Source organism: Rhinopithecus roxellana, chromosome 4, assembly GCF_007565055.1.
Source record: "Rhinopithecus roxellana isolate Shanxi Qingling chromosome 4, ASM756505v1, whole genome shotgun sequence".
In the NCBI taxonomy this organism is placed as follows: domain Eukaryota; kingdom Metazoa; phylum Chordata; class Mammalia; order Primates; family Cercopithecidae; genus Rhinopithecus; species Rhinopithecus roxellana.
In genome coordinates, this window is record NC_044552.1 from 97,082,541 (window position 1) to 97,103,884 (window position 21,344).

The window sequence follows — 21,344 nt, forward strand, 5'->3', positions numbered from 1 at the left end:
AGACTTGGGGGACTCAAGAGTGCTAGTCTTTGTTATATATCCCCTTTTAATTCAATAGATTATCCCCCATACAAATTGAACGGATGAAGGTCCTTAGTGGTTAACTGCTATAACTTAACCAAGTAGGACCCCCAACTGCAGCTTCTGTACCAGATGTGGTGTCTTTGCTAGAGCAGATGAACACAGCTTCAGGACGTGGTATGAGGTCACTGGTCTGGCATGAAGGAGGATCAGAGGCAGTTTGTATTCGCATGGGACAGACAAAAATATAGATTTATAGTTTTGTCCAGGGCTATGTTAATTTTCCTGCTCCCTGTCAAAACAGAATCTGAAGGTGCTGTTAGGTGACATGAAAGTCTGCTAGCTTTAATAACAAGACTGAAAGTGCCTGTAGCAGGCCCAGGCTTCAGCACGAGCAGCCTTGCCACTTGGGCCACATGACGAAAAGATCTCTCAGCACTTAGAGGTATCTATGGTGGAGGAAGACAATCTGTGGAGCCTCTCGCAAGTGCTAATAGAAGACATTTAGGGTTCTGGTGCAAGACCCTGCACTCTACAGCAGAGAACCATAGACCATTTGAAAAGCAGTTCCTGACATGCTTCTAGGCTCTGGTGGAAGCTAGACAATGCCAGACTCAACAAGGCCTAAACTGCATGGGTCTTGAACAAGCCATTGTAAAATGAAAATGGTATATTTGGGATCAGGCTCAAGAGAATCCAGAGGGCACAAGAGCTTGGTTCATGGGTGGAGTGGCTTTATAAGTTGTTACAAGTTGAAAATGGAATGTTTCCATAAAGCAGCCCAACTCAAAGTGTCTCAGGAAGAGTGGTGAGGGGAAATCTCTCTGATGAATAGATTGAGATAATGCACATCAGCATCCACTTTGTGTGGAAAGAGAAGTGACCCAAGATAAAGCTATATGAGGGCTCATGAGCAGTGGCAGATGGCTGAAGGGAAATTACAAAGCATGTAATTTTCAAGTTTACTCTTGATTCAGAAATGTGGTGTATGCTGGCTTCTTTATAATGTTTATATTATTAGAGAAGAGAAAAGCCCATTTCTTGGTGTCCCTAATAACAAAAGAACAAGTTACAGTTGCATTCCAGCTTTGCCAATTATTCTAGTTTATAAAAAGGGAGTTAGGACACCTTCCCTAACTAGGAAACAGTTGCAAGTTTATGTCCACAGAATGACAGCCTTTGAGTCCACCTTTCTCAAGATGGGGCAGAATGGAGGGCTGGCTCTTAACTATGCAGACTTTTGAAATACAAGAAGTAACTTCAGCAGCAGAAACTGAAAAAACAGCATAGTTAACAGTTATTTTGATCTAATATTACCTTGGTTGGAAAACAAAAAAGACTTGCTTGAAAAATCTTTAAGTTAATATTTGTACCCTGTTTTAATTTATATCTCACTGTTATATAAAAGAACCAACTAGTGAATTCAGGTCTGCCATCAAGAACATTAACCCTGCTCTTGCCAAGTGTTCCTAAGATAGCCATGTAACCAACAAAGCATCACTGCCCAGAGTGCTTGAAGAGCTCCTACAAATAAATAGGATAAAGTAAACCCCGAAGAAAAACCAAGCAAACAATTCACAGAAGATGAAAACCTGAAAGGCTGAAAAACACTTAAAGAGATGCTCACCTTCAATACTAATCACAGAAATGCAAAGTAAAACAGTGGCAAATTGTTCATCATACATTACTAAGTATTGGCAAGGTTGTGAGGGAATTAGACTTCTCATTCAGTCCTGGTAGACGGGTAACCATTTTGGAGAGCAATGTGGTAGTACCCAGAAAGTTGAAGTTTGTACACCCTACACAGATTAGAAATACTATGATACAAGTGCACAAGAAGAACTACACAAGAATATTTTAGTCATACTGTCATAGAAAAATAGTGAAGCAACCTAAATATTCATCAATTGGGGACTGAAACATAATTATGATACATTCCTAGATGGAAACTACATAGTGATTTACATGTGAATGAGCTAGTTCCACAAGCATCAAAATAGGATAAGTCTTGAAAACACACCATTGAATAAAAACAGCAACATACTATTTATTCAAACATTTTAACTACCCCAAACAGCACTACAGGCAATATTGTTTGTGGATCCATACATATGCCATAAAATTCAAAAGCATGAAAAAGAAATAAGAACCAACTTCAAGAGAATAGTTAGCTCTGGGGTGGAACAAAGAGAAGATTCAAATTCTATCTGTAACTTTTTAATATCTTTTAAAAAATCCTACAGGGCATGGTGGCATGCAGCTGTAGTCCCAGTTACTCGGGAGGCTGAGGCAGGAGCATCACTCGAGCCCAGGAGTTCATAGTTACGGTGAGTTATGATTACACCACTGCATTCCAGCCTGGGAGACAGAGGAAGATCCTGTCTAAAATTAAAATTAAAATTAAAAAAAAATCTGAAGTAAATATGACAGAACGCTAACATTTGTTAAATGTTGACAGTGGGTAGTTTTATGTTTGAAATGTTTTGTCATTTTAAAAAAATAGTCAATTCATTAAATTAAAACATACAATGTAATAAAGCAGAGGGAACACCAGTCCTGCAGCAGGGCGGCTATTCATCGTGGGCTAGGGCAGATGGGTGGAGGGACTCAGGAAAGCCAGCGGGGCCCCCAGCTCAGTGTGGGTTGAGAGCTGTGGCTGTGGAAATGAGAATGGCACAGGGAGCAGGTGAACTGTAGGGAAAGTCTCCTGGCCTGGGTTGGATAGGGCTAGAAAGGCTTCAGCCCTCTCCTTGGTCTGTCCGGGTCCAGCCAAGGCAGGGCAGGTAGAGGGGAGGGCATGTGGGCTGAGGGTCAAAATTGCACAGCATTAGGTGTTGGGGCACCCATGGGGATGCCTCTCTTCCCCCTTCTCCCCCCAGCCCCTGTGTTGCTCTCCTGCCTCCTCTTTTTCCAGCCCCCTTCCCTACACAGACATGGTCTTTCCCTTTCTCCAGCTATGCATCACGGGCACTTCTATTTTGTCTATATTATAGTACTGGTGTGAACATTAATTTCTTTATCCTCCTGCCTCAGCCTCCTGAGTAGCTGAGACTACAGGTGCACATCACCACACCTCGCTAATTTTTTATTTAAATTTTCAAGTTAAATTAAGTTTTAAAATTTTTTGGCTTCCAATTTCCCCACCCTATTCAGCAGCTGTTGAAGAGAAAAAAGGGCTTCCCTTTTAATACCTCCCTTCTAAGACTTTATTTCTCATCTTTTCTAATAATAATAATCCACTAAAACCAACTGTGTGTCAACTATTGTGTGGGCTCAGTACTTTACAGAAATGATTTCATTTAATTCTCATTTTTAAAACAGTAAAGGAAAAGAAAGAACCCGATGAGAGAGTTTAGCCCTGTGCTACGGGTTATCTCCATCTCATAGATGTAAAACTGAGGTTCAAAAAGGTGAAGTCACTGAAATGGGGTCCACAAAGTGGCCCAGCAGAAACTTAAATTCAGCCAGCTTCTAGAGCTCAGCCGCAGGGCTGATGGAACCATGGGGCTACAAAGGAAGACTTGTCCCTGACCAGAAGTCTGAAAGGGGCTCTGGAGCATACAATTTTACTTAGTGTTATAAGTTTTACGAGTCCTGTTTTTCTGTAAATTTAGGACTTTGTGACTTTTCAGTATAAGTGCTTAGATTATTAGATTTTCTACAACAAAACTGAATTTTATTTGGAAAGTGTCACATCATTCTCAAATATGAAAAACTATATTGTGGAAGAAACATCAAACATCTAATCAACCTTCTCTCTCTCTCTCTCTCTCTCTCTCTCTCTCTCTGTCACACACACACACACACACACACACACACACACACTCTCACAGGCACCCACACTTCCGGATCTACTAACTGAGATCAGCAGGCTAAAGGGCTTCTCAGAGACTCCCCTCAGCATTAAGGATGCTAATTGCTACTCTAGCAGTTACTGGAAGATCAAAGACCCGCCCACAGAGCAGAGCTGCGTTTCATCTTCCACAGACCAAACACTAATACTGCCCATCCCCCACCAGCCTCTGCCCTCTCAAGCTGGCGGGTTGGACCAATTCCCTTTCCTCTTCCTCACATGCTCTCCCCGGCCCCTAAAATAGCTCTGCACCAGAAATAAACACTCAGAAACATGCTTGCGGAATGAATGGAGAAAGGTAACTTCACTATCGTTATTATTCCCTTCTAATTACCACGGCTTGTGGAAGGATGTGCTTGTTTGTTTCTGGTACCCATTCAGAAACCCATCACAGGGAGTCCTCCCCAGTCCTTCTCCCAGGAGCGGGAACAGGAATGCTACAGCCTCATCACCCTTCCCTCTGGCACCAAAGGCCCTGGGCACACACCACGAATCCCTGTCCCACATGCTGGGTCCCAGCCCTCATGGGCTGCGTGGTCATTGGGCTTTCACTCAGGAGGGTTCAAGTTTTGCTGGAAAGCAGCTCTATGGAAAAGGCTTCCCCTTTCCTGGGGCAAAGCATTGCCCTGCTGGGGCTGGCACAATAACAGGCGGGGGGAGGGGGGTACTACGCATGGCAAAGAGGGGTCGACACAACCAAAGAGGCCCAGTCACTCTGATGGTGTCAACTGTCTGGCTCTGAGATGGGATAAATGAGGCAACCCTCCACACTCCAGGAACTTCAGCAAAGCTCTTCCTAGTTCCATGGAGGGGAATGAGATAGAATGGCAGGACATGGAGCCCCTCAGTGTAGGGTGAAGAGATGGGAAGTCTCAGACAAGAGATTTCCTGAGGAGCCTGGCTCAAGGGCACTGTGATGGGGCATTATTGGTGGAGCAGGTGTATCAGTGCCCCTCCCCAGCAGACAGACGCTCATGCACTGCAATGGGTAGCTGGAGTCTTCAGTTAAGAAGCTGCCCAGCACAGAGCTGGGTCCCCCTTCATGCCGTGGTCTACTTCCTCCCGGATCTCTGGACAAGGATCCTCTTTCCACAGTCAGGGACAGCTCTTACAGCTCTAGTTACTAATGAAGAGCAGAGGCCTGGCCCCACATTCACACTCCCTGTTCTGGGCTCCTGGAGTGAGCTCAGTTCTGTTCTCAGCTCAGCTCCCGTTGCCAGCTCAGAATCTGTGTCCTGGGGGGCCACAGGTTTCCCAGGCCCTCCTCATCATACTGAACCTCCTCATTCTGTTCCTGGCCTACAGCGATTTCCATGTCCTCCTTTCCTTCTTTCCTTTCTCCCTTTCCTTCTTCCCCCAATCCCACCTTCCTTTTTCCCTCCCCTCCCCTCCCCTCCCCTCCCCTCCCCTCCCCTTCCCTTCCCTTTCTTTCTCCTTTTTAAAGCATGGTTCTCCTCTGAAGAAGTGTTTCTAAACCCATCCCCGCCTTTCCATATCTAGCTCAGTTTCTTTGGTTCAAAGTTTTTCTCCCTGGGCCCATTATCAGTTTCCTAACAATTTGCCATTTCCCACCTCTGCTCTCGCAAATCTATTAGGGAACCACTGCCAAGTGCAGTCTTCTCCAAAAGCGGTTCTGTTCATTGCATGTCCCTACTCCAATGCCCTTGATGACCCCCATTAAATACATTACTATTTAAGCTGTGCTGAGGATCCCCAAGTGGAGGTATGTAAGTGAACTATCAATCCAGAGTTCTAATTTGTGCAATTTTTCTCTCTGGGCAAATGCACTTGGCCCACCAGGGTCCAAGTTGCAGAAGAGTCCTAGGAGACTGAGTACAAGATAGGAGATAAATGAACAGGTGTTGGCCTTTGGCCACCAAGACTGAGAACCCTTAACCCTAGTAACCATTCCTAGGTAAGGTGCTGGGGGAAAAAATGTACTCCCAGGGGTTAGAGATTCAGGATGCACAAGTTTCTTCTAGGAATAAAAGTTGCAGGATATTTGATTATAATACAGTGCAGAGTCATCTAAATTGTCTTCCATCTAAAAATCCCTCAAATCTACCATCCCTTTTAGTGCCAGCTTTCTGGGCTAAAAACTGACAGGATGAGCAGGATGTGGTGGCACATGCTTGTAATCCAGCCACTTGGAAGGCTGAGGTGGGAGGATCACTTGAGCCCAGAAGTTTGAGTCCAACCTGGGCAACACAGTGAGGGAGACTCTGTTTCTAAAATATATATCTATTTTGTAAGTGAAGGGATAATAAAGTCAAGTGAAAGCTGAGAAACATCCAAGCTGCTCTCGTAGAGGTGATTGTCAGACCCTGGGTGTTCCTCTGCCGCAGTCAGCAAGACGACAGAGTGGTCCAATTCTCAGCAGCCGGAAGGTGCCTCAGCACTGCAAGCCAGGCCGCTCAGGGTCAGAGGAAAGACCAAGGCTGAAAGGAGACAGAAGAACGCATTTGCTGTAGAGTTCACCTGTGAAACACGCCAGGGAGCCCTTACATGGAAAGGCAAGATTATAGGGAGGCACTTTTCTAGGTGTCAGTTTCATTCTAGTGACAGTTATCCCTTATTTACATATTCAGGCGGATAACCTAAGGGACGGTAGATTACAGCTGACTCATTTGTAAATTGAACAGAGAAAGTCCCTTCTCCTTAGCCAGCACTCACATTTGGCCCCTAGCCGTCAGACCAAGCATGAACTGTTCACCTCTTGGTGAACACACCCCAAACATCTCTGCCATTGCCCTTTTGCTCATGCTATAGTCAGCTGGGTGCCCTCCCTTCCTCCACTTCTCTGGCCTTTGTTTTAAAAATATCACCCGTCCTTTAGAACCCAAGTGAAATGCTACTTCTGACATGAAGCTTTCCGTGATTGTTTCAGTCCTAAATGATTTTCCTCTCCTGGGTTCATGTGACCATTTCAACTTGTATTTTGTTTTCCACCACATCCCACTTTGTGATGGAGCTATTTGTGCGGGTCTGAGGGCACTAGTGATTTGCGGGTGGCTAAACCCCTGTTCTTATCGTTCTTGGTCTCCTAACGGTATTTCCTTCTTTCTTTCTTCCTTTTTTTTTTTTTTTTTTTTTTTGAGACCGAGCCTCACTCTGTCACCACCGTTGGAGTACAGTGGTGTGATCTTGGCTCACCGCAACCTCTGCCATCCAGATTCAAGCGATTCTCCTGTCTCAGCCTCCCGAGCAGCAGGGATTACCAGCGCCTGCCACCACGCCCTGCCACCATGGCTAATTTTTGTATTTTTAGTAGGGATTGGGTTTCACCATCTTGGCTAGGCTGGCCTTGAACTCCTGACCTCATGATCCACCCACCTCAGCCTCCCAAAGTGCTGGGACTACAGGCGTGAGTCACCGCACTAGGCCTTAACGGTATTTCATACTCTTAAATATACTTTCCCTCTTAGAATTCTTATCACTTTGGCATCTGTATAGACATCTGGGATCTTGCCTGCCTGACTTCTCAGTTTCTTCAGGTAACAGCACCCTGATTTTCTTTTGAGGAACCATCCCTTTTCCAACTTTCAGTCCATGTGAAGTGTGGGTAGAGCTGATGTCAACCTCTAGCTCAGAGTTGGGCATCTAGCCTACGTCAGGCTAACAATAGTCATACCTGGTGTGGTTGCTGGAAGCAACGGAAGAAGGACATTTTTTACTTTGGGTAGGATGTAAACCTGAAGCCTCTGCTGGCGACCCAATCAGGCCACCACATGGGAAGATCCACTTGGCACAGAAGTCCATTCAGAAGACAGAACTGAGAGATGGGGGGAGAGGCCATTTCCCAAGGAGCTGGATGTTTGAGCACTTGAACCCAGGCATGTCTGACCAGTCCTGATTTCAGGCTATAAGAGCCAATAAATTACTCTTTTTTGCTTACATCAATTGAAGATGGATTTCAGTAATGTGCATTTGAAAGATTCCTAATTCAGCCTCTAGTATACTACACTCTCCTGCCTTTCCACCTACCTGGCTGTTCCTCCTCAATCTCCTCTGCAGACAAGTCCCCCTCTACTCAGACTTTAAAGGTCATAATCCATCAAAGACTGGTTCTAGTCCCCCTTCTCTTCCTGATCTTTATATCTCCCTTGGCAATTCCAACCACCCATGATTTCAATCACCATCTCAAAATTCACAGCTAATTCAACCCAGGTCTCTCTAAATATGTACATGCATCTGCCTACTCACCATGTCTACTTAAATGGCTCCCCAAACAGCTCTCCTCTGTTTCTAGCATAGCAAAAAACCTGGAGTCATCTAATCTATTCTCCACACTTTAGCCATTAACATAAATTAGATCTTGTCTCTTCTGCCCATATCCTTCCAAAACTTTCCCAGTGGTAGTGGCAGCATAGACCCCAAGGCCCTGCTCAGTGTAGTTCCTGCCCACTTCACTTCTCAGGGCTCTTCTCCTTGCTCCCTAAGCCCAGTTACTCTGGCTACTTATTACTTCTTGGAAGGTCGTGTGCTCTCTTCACCTCAGGGCCTTTGCACTCATTCTTGCCTTTGCCTAGAACTCCCTCCCCCATCTTCACTTAGTTCACCGCAAATCATCCTCAGATCTCAGCTAGAAGGTCCAAGAAGCCTTGCCTAACTCTTCTAGACTAGATCAGGCCACCATTATATACTCTCATAACATCCAGTAACTCCTTCATCATACTCACTATTCAGTTGATTCTTTGATTAATAGCTTTGTCCCTCAGGAGATTTTGTTTCAGGAGGCAAAGACCATGTCTGTTTTTCTCATTTATGCTTTCTTAACACTTAGGCCTGCTGTATAACGGGCACTGGGCATCAGTGAATAGTTGTAGAATAAAGTGATGAATACTTATTGTCTCCTGCTAAGTGAATAAGCACTTCCAAACATGTGGAAGCAGGTGGGCGTGCAGGCAGGGTGGCCTCCAGGCAGTGGGACTGCCATGAAAAAGGCCAGAGAACGGCAAAGGGAACTTCCAAGGGAAATAGCACCCCCATGGGCAGACAGAGGCTTGGGAGAGCAGCAGCACGGTGGGACCATGCCTGAATTAAGGTCACACTGATAAGGGGAAGTAGGATGAGACCTGATCACAGGATGGTGTGTTTGTAGATAGATATTCACTTGGCCGGGATGTTGAGAATGGAGTGGAAAGTCCCAGGTAATATCTTCTAATACAGATGAATTTCGAGGATAAGCATTTATAATCTAATCGAAGATCTTGTGTGTGTGATGTGTATCATACATCAAATTAAAGTAAGATGTAGGCCGGGCGCGGTGGCTCATACCTGTAATCCCAGCACTTTGGGAGGCCGAGACGAGCAGTTCACAAGGTCAGGAGATCGAGACCATCCTGGCTAACACGGTGAAACCCCGTCTCTACTAAAAAAAAAATACAAAACATTAGCCGGGCGCGATGGCGGGCAGCTGTAGTCCCAGCTACTCGGGAGGCTGAGGCAGGAGAATGGCGGGAACCCGGGAGGCGGAGCTTGCAGTGAGCTGAGATCCGGCCACTGCACTCCAGCCTGGGTGACAGAGCAAGACTCCGTCTCAAAAAAAAGTAAGATGCAAGGCCGGGCATGCGGGCTCATGCCTGTAATCCCAGCACTTTGGGAGGCTGAGGCAATTGAGGTCAGGAGTTTGAGACCAGCCTGGCCAACATGGTGAAACCCCATTTCTACTAAAACTACAAAAATTAGCTGGAGGTGGTGGCAGGCACCTGTAATCCTAGCTACTCGGGAGGCTGAGGCAGAAGAATCACTTGAACTCAGGAGGCAGAGGTTGCAGTGAGCTGAGATTCACCACTACACTACAGCCTGGGTGACAGAGCGAGACTCTGTCTCAAAAAAATAAAATTAAATTAAGATGCAGTGTTAATGGACTTGTTGTGGATAATTCTGTCAAATAGTCTTCAGCTGTGTGATATTCATGCTATTGTTGTGTGTTGAAACTTTAGAAGGAAATGTGAACTAGTATTCTTGGAAAATTAAGAAGGCACAGACAGAGAAAGCATTAGACTTTGCAAGATACCTGCGCCAGGAGATTGTTATGTGCTATCAAACAAACGAAGTTGCCTGGACAGGGATGTCAGGAACAAAAATAAAGGAATTTTAATAAACATTTTAATAAATATTTATTGTACACTTAATTTATGCTACTTTTGCTACTTCCTAAGTCTATGATCCCATTTAACTTCTTTGTGTCTCAGTAAAACTGAAACAATAAAGTGTGTTAGGATTAAATGAGCTAATAACACATTTAGGGTCTTAGGAACAGTGCCTGGTACAATATAAACAATCAAAAAGTTAGCTGATATTATTTTAAAATATTTCATCATGCCTATATCCTGGGCCCTTGTGGGAGTTCAGTCAGGCTAGTGGGAAAATTTTTAAGATGAAGTTGTATTTATAGACACAAATCTTCTTGGAATGCTGGAAGGTTTTTGCAAAAGTCTCAGGATAGGGTTATGGCTGAAAGCAAACTAATCCTTACCTTGTGTAAATAACTTAGAGTAGATGCATAGGAATTTAGGGGAGTTTATCTAAATAACTTGTTTACTCATGTGGTCCTAAAACTAACCTTTGATCATTCACAGGCAGGATAGCTCTCTTGGGGGGAAGGCAACCAGGTTGATTACCCTCTAATGGTGTTGACTCAAAGCCTTTGTCATTTAATGTGTGCTGAATAAATGCTAGCAGGGCCAGCTAGTCATGGGGGCCAGGGGCCCTGACTGCAACTCTTTACAGCACTCTCCTTGGAGTCTGTAGTGGCCCAGACCCTCAGCTGGACTGACAAGCATAATATCTGTGTCAACATACGTTATTCATCCATTGTTGGGCCAGGGTCTGTGGGACAGACCCCCCACAGGCCCTTTCTAGGAGCTGAGGCTACAATTGTGAAGCAAACAGACAAGATCTGACTCCCACAGAGCTTCTATTCCAGTTAATGTGGAGACAAATTAGTAAGTGGTAAACAATATAATCTCAGAGAGGGATTGATGCAAAGAATGGTGATGAGTGGAATGTTCTGGGGGCAGAGGCCACTTTTAAAAGGGCAGTTAGGAAAGGCCCCTCTGAAGAGGAGGCAGCAGGGCTGGAACCTGAGCGATGGGAGTCCTGCAGACAACCCTAGCCAGGGCGTTCCCAGCCAGATGCACAATGAGTGCAAAAGCCCTGAGGCAGAACTGAGCCAAAGTGTCAGAGGCACAAGAATGCAATGTGGCTGGAGTGTGGGGAGAGCAGAAGAAGGTGGTATGAGATGAGGTCAATGCAATGAGATGAAGAAACCCACCAGCACCAGGCTGGACTGACCTGAGGGCAAGCCAACGTATCCTGCCACAGTAATCATCTTGACAGGGCATGCCTGCTGATAAGAGGCTACAACTCAGCAGAATGTGATCCTGGAAGTCAGCACACTGGGCTTAGGGAAAAGACAGCAGCGGTGCCAAGGCAGAGCCTTACCACAGCCAGGCCCCAGAGGATACATGGCCTCTAACAGGCAGGACCTCTCTGTGGGTCAATTTTCTCCCCACCTATTCACAATGACAGACACCACTAGTTGCCTGATTAATGGCCATTCATTCCCTCTTTCTTCCTTACAGCAGAAGCTTGATTTTGTTCATGGTGGCAATAGACCAGCCCAAAGCAAAACAGCATTAGTCCAACCCAATCAAAACACACCTGCAACTTGAAGCCTGTGATAAAAGAAGTGCCCAGGACCCCAGCCCCAGGGAAGGAGATCTTTTCCTAGGTGTGAGAATCAAGACCATCTACTCCACACTCAGCCTGGACACCAAGAGCTGAAAGCACTTCTCACTGTCTACATTAACACGACTTTGCTTTTGCAGGACTCCTGCCCGAACTTCACAAAAGATTCCTCAACCCTTCAAAGGAAAGCATCAACAGATCATTTCACTCTAAGATTTTTTGTATCCCTCCTCCCAGAATCCCTACCTTCCTCTTTCCACTGATCTTAACTGTTAACAAACTTCCAATTTTCAAGAAATTCAGATATCACCATTCTCCTCTGAGTCATTGCCAAAGCTCTGCCTAGATGGTGTTTGCTCTTCTGTACTATGGTAAATAATACTCTGCTTTGCTTATCAAAGGGCTCTGGTGGTAATGTTCAGGAAGCCAGCCTTTGACAGGTCTGTCAGCAGAAACTCTGTTTAGTGTTGTTTATAAGTAAATACACCCAAGTTTTATATATGTGTGTGTGTATATATAATATATATAATGTTTTATACTTTTTATATGTATATATAAAGCATATATTTATATAACATATACAACACATATATAAAACATATATTTATATAACATATATACTTTCTATATATAAAAAACTAGATTTCAATGGTGATAAGAGATTTGACTTAAAGGAGTTCAGATAAATATGCATCAACTTTGGATAGTTCTCTGATACTTGTTGAGATGCCTTTTACCAGAAAATCAGGTTATAAATCTAGTATTATGGAAGTTCTCAAAGATGTAGGGGAGGAAAAATACCTGAGATCCCTAAACAATAAAGAGATTAAAAAGAGAAATGCAGCTGGATGTGGTGGCTCATACCTATAATCCCAGCACTTTGGGAGGCTGAGGTAGGAGGTATTGCTTGAGCCCCACAGTTTAAGACCAGCCTGGGCAACACAGGAAGACCCCATTTCCACAAAAAATTTAAAAATTAGCCAAGTGTCATGGTGGCTCACAGCTGTAATCCCAGCACTTGGGGAGGCCAAGGCAGGCAGATCGCTTGAAGTCAGGAGTTCAAGACCAGCCTGGCCAACATGGTAAAACCCTGAGTCTACTAAAAATACAAAAATTAGCTGGCCATGGTGGCAGGTACCTGTAATCGTAGCTACTCAGGAGGCTGAGGCAGGAGAATCCCTTGAACCTGGAAGGTGGAAGTTGCAGTGAGCCAAGATCATGTCACTGCACTCCAGCCTGGGTGACAGAGTGAGACTCCGTCTCAAAAAAAAAATAGCCAGGCGTGATGCACACGTGTGCTCCTGGCTACTCAGGAGGCTGAGGCAGGAGAGTCACTTGAGCCAGGGAGATAGAGGCTGTAGTGAGCTGTTTTCATGCCATTGCACTACAGCCTAGGCAACAGAGCAAGACCCTGTCTCAAAAAAAAAAGAAAAAAAAAGAGAGAGAGAGAAATGCATGTACATTTGTTTAAGTTTTACATGACACAGAAGTCTTCATAAGGAAATGAAGATCCAAAGAAACAGTTAAATCTGTGTATTTTTAAGCTAGGTTTGATAAAGAGAGGACACTTGTGGAGAAATACGATAAGGCAAAAAGGGTAGGATTTAATGTAATAAACTGGGTGATGGAGGGGGACTTAGCAAGGCCTGTTTGTTCAGATTCCTCTCTGTGTACCTGTGTCTTCAGAGATGAGGCTGTTCCTTTCCCCTGGTATAGGGAGGATATCTCTTACACAAGAGTCTTATGACCTGCTCCAAGGGAAGGTCAGAAAATCCTTCAGGGAGGAAGGGCAGGGAAGGCCAGAGAGAACTTTCTGCTTCTGCAACTTTTTTCAAATTCCCTCGACTTAAAATATTCAATATGTGAAAGTACCATCTTTGGGTGTAGCATGTTGAACCCCATCAATGTCAGATGCCACAAGTCCTTTCCAGAAAATATTTTTCTTAAAGTTTGAAAGCATCAATAACTTAGGCTCTTATCTTTCCTAAATCAAGACAAACAACAACTACTAACAAGTAAAAGATATTATAAATTAATAGACCTTTATTATTTTCTATGATATTAGGATCAGTAAGCACGTTAGAAACCTGATTTTTAAAAATTATTTCTGCATTTGAAGTTGTAGACAATGGCTTGTTATTTATACGTACTTATTCTGTGGTAGATAATAACAAATTCATGAAATTGATTGATATTATCAATGAACAGAGTTCCACCTCCAACCTGACTAGGCAGGTTTTACATTTCTTTGCAAAATGAAGCAAAGTGTCACCTAATGTCACATTAAAACAAAACATTCAAGAGTGAAGTCTTGAAATGCTTTCGCAATGCACAATGAACACATTGTGGTGGAGTGGTTGATTATGTAAGGTGACTCGTGAGTGACCCAGCACAATGCTTGGGATGTGTACATGCTCATGAGTGAGAGCCTGGGCATGGAAAGTGCCCTCCAGGGGCTACGGCTAACCTGCTGCCAGAACCCAGATACAGACCCAGGGATAAGCACTTTATGTGGGTCCTCTTATCATCAGCACCCTGTGAACTAGGTACTACTTCATGTACATTTCACAGAAGAAAAATTTAGGCACAGAGAAGTTAAATACTACAGTGAAGATCACACAGCTAAGAAGTGCTAGAACAAGAATTCAAGCCGAGGACATCTGTCCTTGCCTCTACGTGGTAACACCTGTTAGCGGTAGTGGTGTGGCACTGGCAGAGGAGAATGAGAGGGAGCCAAATGACCAAGGTGTCCGCAGCCTCTGGGGAGCTGGTAGGACACTGGGAGGCTCACGTTACACATTGCATCAAACTCTAGACCATGCTGAAAGAGCAGAGGTAAGATCCTCCCTTGTTTCCAGCTGTGAGACTTGGGCCAGACCCAGACGCTGCTGCTCTCTCCTCTAGGAGGCTCCTGCTGGACACTGACTGTCAAAGAGGTCTTCTTAATAATTCAGATTAGTAACACAAGTAGGATGTCAGCTTTGAAGGGAGGCTTGCCACGGCCCGGCTCCCCTGCTGAACACATGTGGAGCAGAGCAGAAGGCAGCCATCGCCAGGGGAGAGGACTGTGAATTCTGTTAGATTGTAATGAGGAAGGAAGTCCAAGGGGGCTCTGAGGCTGAGGACATGGGATGTGGCAGAAGCCAAGAGACTGTGGGGAAATGTCAGAAATGGGCCACCTACTGAGACGAACTAAAGGAAAGGGCAGCATAGCAAAAAGCCTCAAGTAACTACCAGGAAGGATCACGAAGAAAACTGCAAGCAGAAGAGCAAAGATGACAAGAGGTGATTCCCTTGAGGGGAGAAAATATTTATTACCTGGACATGGAGGGGCATTGGGACAGAAAAGAACCCCCATGGTTCTGATAGGACACACCGTTTACACAGTCATTAGGAGCATTCTTTAGCCACCATTGAAAATGTGGCTGGGTTCCTCTGTGTCCGACATCACTGGCCTCATCTCTGTGGGAACTTAAGCTACAGGATGGTCACAGCTATGATAGGTTTACTCACCGATGTGTTTCCAGGACATAGCACAGTGCCTGGGATGTGGTCCATCCTCAAATAATAGTTCTTGAATAGCCGGGCACGGTGGCTCAAGCCTGTAATCCCAGCACTTTGGGAGGCCGAGACGGGTGGATCACGAGGTCAGGAGATCGAGACCATCCTGGCTAACACGGTGAAACCCCGCCTCTACTAAAAAATACAAAAAACTAGCCAGGCGAGGTGGCGGGCGCCTGTAGTCCCAGCTACTCGGGAGGCTGAGGCAGGAGAATGGCGTAAACCCGGGAGGAGGAGCTTGCAGTGAGCTGAGATCCGGCCACTGCACTCCAGCCTGGGCGACAGAGCGAGACTCCGTCTCAAAAAAAAAAAAAAAAAAAAAAAAAAAAAAAAAAAAAAAAGGGGGGAAAGAGGGAAGGAAAAAAGGAAAGAAGGAAGGAAGGAAAGGGGGAAAGAGGGAAGGAAGAAAGGAAGGAAGGGAGGGAGGGAGGAAAGGGGGAAGGAAGGAAGGAAGAAAGGGATGAAGGGAGGGAGAGAGGAAGGAAGGAAGGAAGGAAGGAAGGAAGGAAGGAAGGAAGGAAGGAAGGAAGGAAGGGCTGTGACCCAGGATGGCAGGCTATGCTTAGTCGCCCTAGCTGACTTTAGGAGGGCTACATCACAAATCATCTCCCTCTTCCTGCCTCTCTACCTCCTGTCTCAACACACAGGCAGAGTCCCACCAGCTCACATACAAAGGGCCAAACAACCCAGGGCGTGTATGGCAAAGCTCTCAGGAAGCTCTGGTAGCCCACACCCCAGCTCCTGGGCTCCCAGGGCATGCCAGCAGGGTGCTAGGTCAATCTCTACAGCTGCTTCCAGAGTTAGCTTCTGGTCCTGGGCAGTCTTCAAAATTCAACCCAAATGAGCTGGTTTAACGCCTCCCCATAGGTTCTCAACTGCTCAATGAAGCCAACGCCACGCCAGGAGCTTGATGGGGCTTCTCTCTCTTATAAGAAATACTGCCCTTTCTCCCCAGGTTGAAACAATCCCGGTATTATGGTCAAGAGGAAGAGGGTGGGGCAGAGAGTGGTACTTTGTTTATCAGGCAGGATAGGCTAGTCTGCGCAACAGTATCAACCCCAAAACCTCAGTGACTGAAAAACAAGGTTTGTTTCTCAGTCTCACTCCCTATTCATCACAGTTTGGCAGAAGACTCAGTTCTGCATTGCCCTTTCTCTGGCACCCAGGCTAATAGAGTGACCACCATGTTCCTATGGTAGAAGGAAAAACAGCTGTGGAGGTTCTCAGGCTGATATTCAAATACTCCAGTCTGGACGTCACACACATCACATCTGTGCACTGTCATTGGCTGGAATCAACACGCAGTCCCACACAGTCACAAAGAGTTCAGGAGTACAATCCTACCACAGGTAGGGAAGGCAAAGAGCTAGAAATAACGACCCTAGTCAGGAAAGGAGACTTAGAGCTGTGACCCAATCATTCCTAAGCCCTTCTCCTCACGCACTGGTTGCCCTCCATTGAGGAAGTGGCCAGAGGCCTAGCCCAGAGGGCCGGGGTTACTTACTAGTCAAGTCTGATGCTGAAAAGTTGTCCTGTTTTATACTTTCTGATCAGAGGATTTCCACTTGTCCTTCAGTCACAGCTTTCCTGAGAGGAACAGTCCTCAATGAGGATGGTGAGTGTCAGGGCAGTCTGGCAGTCCTCCCAGAAGACTCCAGCCCAGAGAGGTCAGCGTCCCCTCAACGGACCACCGACTCCTACCAAAAGTCCAGTGAGGGTAGCATTGAAATCAACAACCAAAACAAGACAGTTGGTTTGAGAATTCGCTTTCTTTATTTAAAAAAGTATTTCGGCCAGGCGTGGTGGCTCACGCCTGTAATCCCAGCACTTTGGGAGGCCGAGGAGGGTGGATCACGAGGTCAAGAGATCGAGACCATCCTTGCCAACACAGTGAAACCCCGTGTCTACTAAAAATACAAAAATTAGCCAGGCGTGGTGACACGTGCCTGTAGTCCCAGCTACTTAGGAGGCTGAGGCCGGAGAATTGCTTGAACCCAGGAGACGGAGGTTGCAGAGAGCCGAGATTGTGCCACCGCACTCCAGCCTGACAACAGAGGGAGACTCCATCTCAAAACAAACAAACAAACAAACAAACAAAAACAAACAAATGTTTTCCCCTATGTTATTTTAGGAATCAAGCAACATGGGAAGTGTTGAGGAAACAGCACAATTGGGCAGGGAGGAGGGTTAAAGAGCAGACAGGCTAGCTGGGATAGCAGAGGATTGGGATGGGGAGAGAGGGTGGGATGGAGAGGGCATCTGAGGGGAGACAGTCAGAGGTCAACTACTGTCCTCAAAATTCAACCCAAATGAGCTGGTTTAATGCCTCCCCATAGGTTCTCAACTGCTCAATGAAGCCAACGTCACACCAGGAGCTTGATGGGGCTTCTCTTATAAGAAATGCTGCCCTTTCTCCCCAGGTTGAAACAATCCCGGTATCATGGTCAAGAGGAAGAGGAAGCCCTTTTTCAAAGTCATCCCAGATCTTTGAAAGGCTCATTTGCATTTAACAGCTGTTGATGTTTCTTTAAAAATGAATCTGAGCGTTTGTGGCTGGGCAGCAGGCACCAGTATCAAGAGGAGGACAAACAATCCTCCCCGAGCTGAGGATCCCACCCTGGGCAAAGCCTGTAGTGCAGAGAAGTGGCGGGAAACTTAGGGCTCCAAGAGGCAGACCTACAGGGAGCTGACCATTGCACCCACCCTTCCGATCCTAGGCAAAAAGAGGGAGCAAGCTGAGGAAAAGTTAGAACTAGGGTTCTTTAAAGTAACATATTAAGCACTATTTAATTTCTGGTCTAGAGCTCAAAGGAGTTAAACCAGGTGACTTCCACCAGATTTTCTTGATTCTGTGTTTGTTCCATGAGAAGCTATAGGTTCGATCCTGTGCAAGTTCTAGAATCTTCTGGAACCTGCAGAACTTATATGGTCAGTTGAAGTGAGAGGAGAAAGCAGGAATCTCAAAATATCTCAATATAAAGACACCACTCCTTCCCCTCTCTTCACAGCCTCCACAAAAGCAGGTCCTCCACGCCACTGCTGCCTACCCAGAGCTCTGCACTCTCACTAATGAGGCCATTTCTTTCTTGACTTCGCTGTGCTCTTGACCCGGTGACAGCGATCAGAAGTAATCAGGCACGATCAAGCCCATGCTACCCTGGACAGGAGGTAATATTCCATAGAGGGCCTCCTAGTGGCTCTCCCTCCCTGAGCAGTGGGGACATGGAGCGGCTGTCAAAATACCAAGGGAGGCCCAGGAAGGATGTTCGTCTCCAGGGAGGAGAAGAGGGGACAGCCAGCGTGTCTTCAGCTAGGAAGGGAGATGACAGCACAGGGCAGCCCGCGGGGACATGGTGGGGTAAGAAATCTTCCTGTGGCTGTGGAAATCTTGATAAGGTGGCAAGCGTGTTGTGCAGTGGCATCCTGAGGGCTGCCCGCCCTCCCATGCACCCAGGGCAGGCAGGCAAGCTACACGCTGTCATCGCCTAAGTCAGCGGCATTGGGCACACTTAATTACAGGGGAAGCAGAATCCGATTGCACTTTCTGTGCCAGCTCCTGACTTCATTTGCGTCGTCATTTTTTTTTCCTTTTTCATACCTCAATGGAATAAATCTGAAAGATGTTTAGAGCCAGATTTTCACCAGCAGGTCTTCAGAAATAAATACAGGGATGAGGAATTTCATTCACTTATCCTTGTGTTGGCTGAGCAAATATTTATTGAGTGCCTGTTGTATCCAGGTACTATGCTTGGTGGTAGAGGGATTCTCAGATTTGTTTTCTAAGGTGAAATAATTGGGATTTGGAGTCACCAATATTTTCCATGCTCATCACAAGGGAGAGGGGAGCTATAATATTTGGACATCATAATGAGGTAAACTGGAAGTAATCAGCCCAGAGACACTGTCTGGTTCCTGGAAGGTAAAGACCGAGATGCAGGTTCATAGGTGGGAAGCTCTGCCTTAGATCTTAACTTCTGCGTTATTTCCATTAATGAGGCATAAGGTGGAAAGGTAGTGCCTCACATCTGGGCCTGACAGTCTTTTCAAATGCCCTAGAAAAAGTCTTCCCTCCTATGGGCATTTCTCTTTCTCTTTTCTTTTGTTTGGAGAGCTTGTCAGAAAGAGTATTATACAGAGAAATACTGTTGATCATTGGGTCAGCTATGTCATGAAGGTAAATGATTGAGGATTTATTTTCTCTGCAATTGGGAACCCCAAGCCAAGTCTGTAGGAGTCCTTTAAAGGATAGGGATTCAGACCCAAGTTTGTGTTTCTCATAATGATACAAGATTATTTTGAAAACTGGCTGAAATGGATATTCCCGAACTCTTTGTCCTCCTTGCTAGAAAAGTCTGCCTCTTCTTTGGCTGGTAAGACTAGGAAAGCAGCTCTCGTGGAGAGTCTGCAGATCATGAAATAACACAGCGACAGGGCTTTTCCAACTGGAGCCTAGAGGTTCCTGAGATTCAGGAGCTGCTGGAAACATATACCTCTGACCTCTTTCCTGCTTCACTTAACCAGAGAAGATTCATGCTTAATATTCTTGTATATATGAGTTTTTCTTTCTTAAGAGATCTCATCTAAAGAAGGGGTTTCTATACTGAGAGATAGAGAGGTGAGAAAGAAGGAAGGTAGGAAGGCAGGAAGGCAGGCAGGAAGGAAGGAAGGTTCAAATCACATATTTAATAGAGGAGGAGACCAAGGCCCAGGAAGCACAAGACTTACCAGGCTCATACAGCTTCCCAGAGCTAGCACTGGAGTGCAGGTAGACACCCTGCAGGGAGCTTCCCAGATGCCAAGGCCTTTGAGTACCTTCACGTATTTTTAGAGGGCATTTAATACGCTGAGTTTTACTTACCTTTAATTTAGCAGTTTTCAAAAGGAACTTCTGTTGGGCCTCTACTGTTTTTGCTCTAGAATCTAGAGAGATTCTTGAGGAACAAAGCTCTAGCTAAATGTCCCTATCTAACTTAAGAGAAAGACAATCCTGTTATGTCAAAGCTTAGAGGCTGTGATGAGCACCACTTGTCACACCCCGTGGTCTCCTTGTTTGGAGAGGGTGTTTGTAGAACCAAGAGCATGAGAGAGGCAATGCAGTTTGCACAGATACAAACCCCCCTCCTCCACAATATAGTAGAAGAAGAGAACCTTTGTAATGGGAGAGGAGGCAGAAGCTTGGACTAAACCAACATCTATAATGAGAATGTCTCATTGAAACAAACTCTTTCCTTTTCAACACTACCTTGATAGTCAACTTTTCCATTATTGCCCAGCTTTGTCTTCCTGTCAGCATAAAAAACACCATCATAAGGTGAAATGTGTATGATATTCCCATAAATGCATACTGTCAGGAAGTTTCACTGCCATAAACTTGCCCTCTCATTCCTCCCATTTCCTCCAGCTCTGTGCTTATATTCTGATGCCTGGCAACCCTGTGCCTGCTGCAGTCGCACACACAGGGGCAGGCAAGAGGTGAGAGCCTTGGGGAATCCCCTGCAAAAGGGCAGATCTGCCAAGGGCCGTTATCAGATGAGGGTGAGTGGTGTGAGGTGACTCAGACACTGTGAAAAGGCATTATTCATCTAGAGCCCTACTTCCCTTTATGGTTCAGAAAACGTGTTCTTGAAATGCTATGTCTAAACAAGGTTCTGCAAATCAGGTCCTGTGTTACACGGGTTGGAGAATCTTGCTATTCAAATGATTCCTACAAAGCACCCTCTATCTATGAGACTTCATCCATTTGTTTGTTTATTTGTCCACTCAACAAATACATATTTATTCAGGACTTTGAACAGGGCACTGGCTCAGGCATTGGGAATATGGAGGAAAATAAGATATGTCCCTGGGCTTATGAGCTTCAGATCATTACACAACTACTACAGGAGAGAAATTCAGAGGTGCTCATTGATCTTTTGCAAAATTGGATATTCAAAGGTAATTGCTTACAGCAGATTAGTAACTAAATAGAATCAGGTCCTTGGGTCAGCTTCCTCTCCCTCCTAGGTTCCTGTCAGCTGATTTTTCCAGAGCAGAATCTCCCACCTCTTCCTTTCAAAATTGTAGTTTTAGTTTTACTTTGATCCAAGTTTTCTGTTGCAGCCTATTTGAAGTACAATATGATCTGTTGAGCTCGGATCACAAACACATCTGGGAAAATTACTCTTTGAAGAGACAGCAGGAGATAAGAGCACCTAGTTTGTGCGAAAAGATCATT

General features: G+C 45.4%; 1 long non-coding RNA gene across 1 annotated transcript; it reads right to left on the reverse strand.

Moving 5' to 3' along the window:
* Positions 1–5,709: 5,709 nt before the first annotated feature.
* Positions 5,710–15,232, reverse strand: LOC115896976. Its single transcript, XR_004056933.1, has 3 exons — positions 15,083–15,232; positions 9,152–9,245; positions 5,710–6,312 (listed from the first exon to the last, which is right to left on the reverse strand). It is a non-coding gene; the product is annotated as an uncharacterized LOC115896976 (long non-coding RNA).
* Between the last annotated feature and the right edge of the window lie 6,112 nt (positions 15,233–21,344).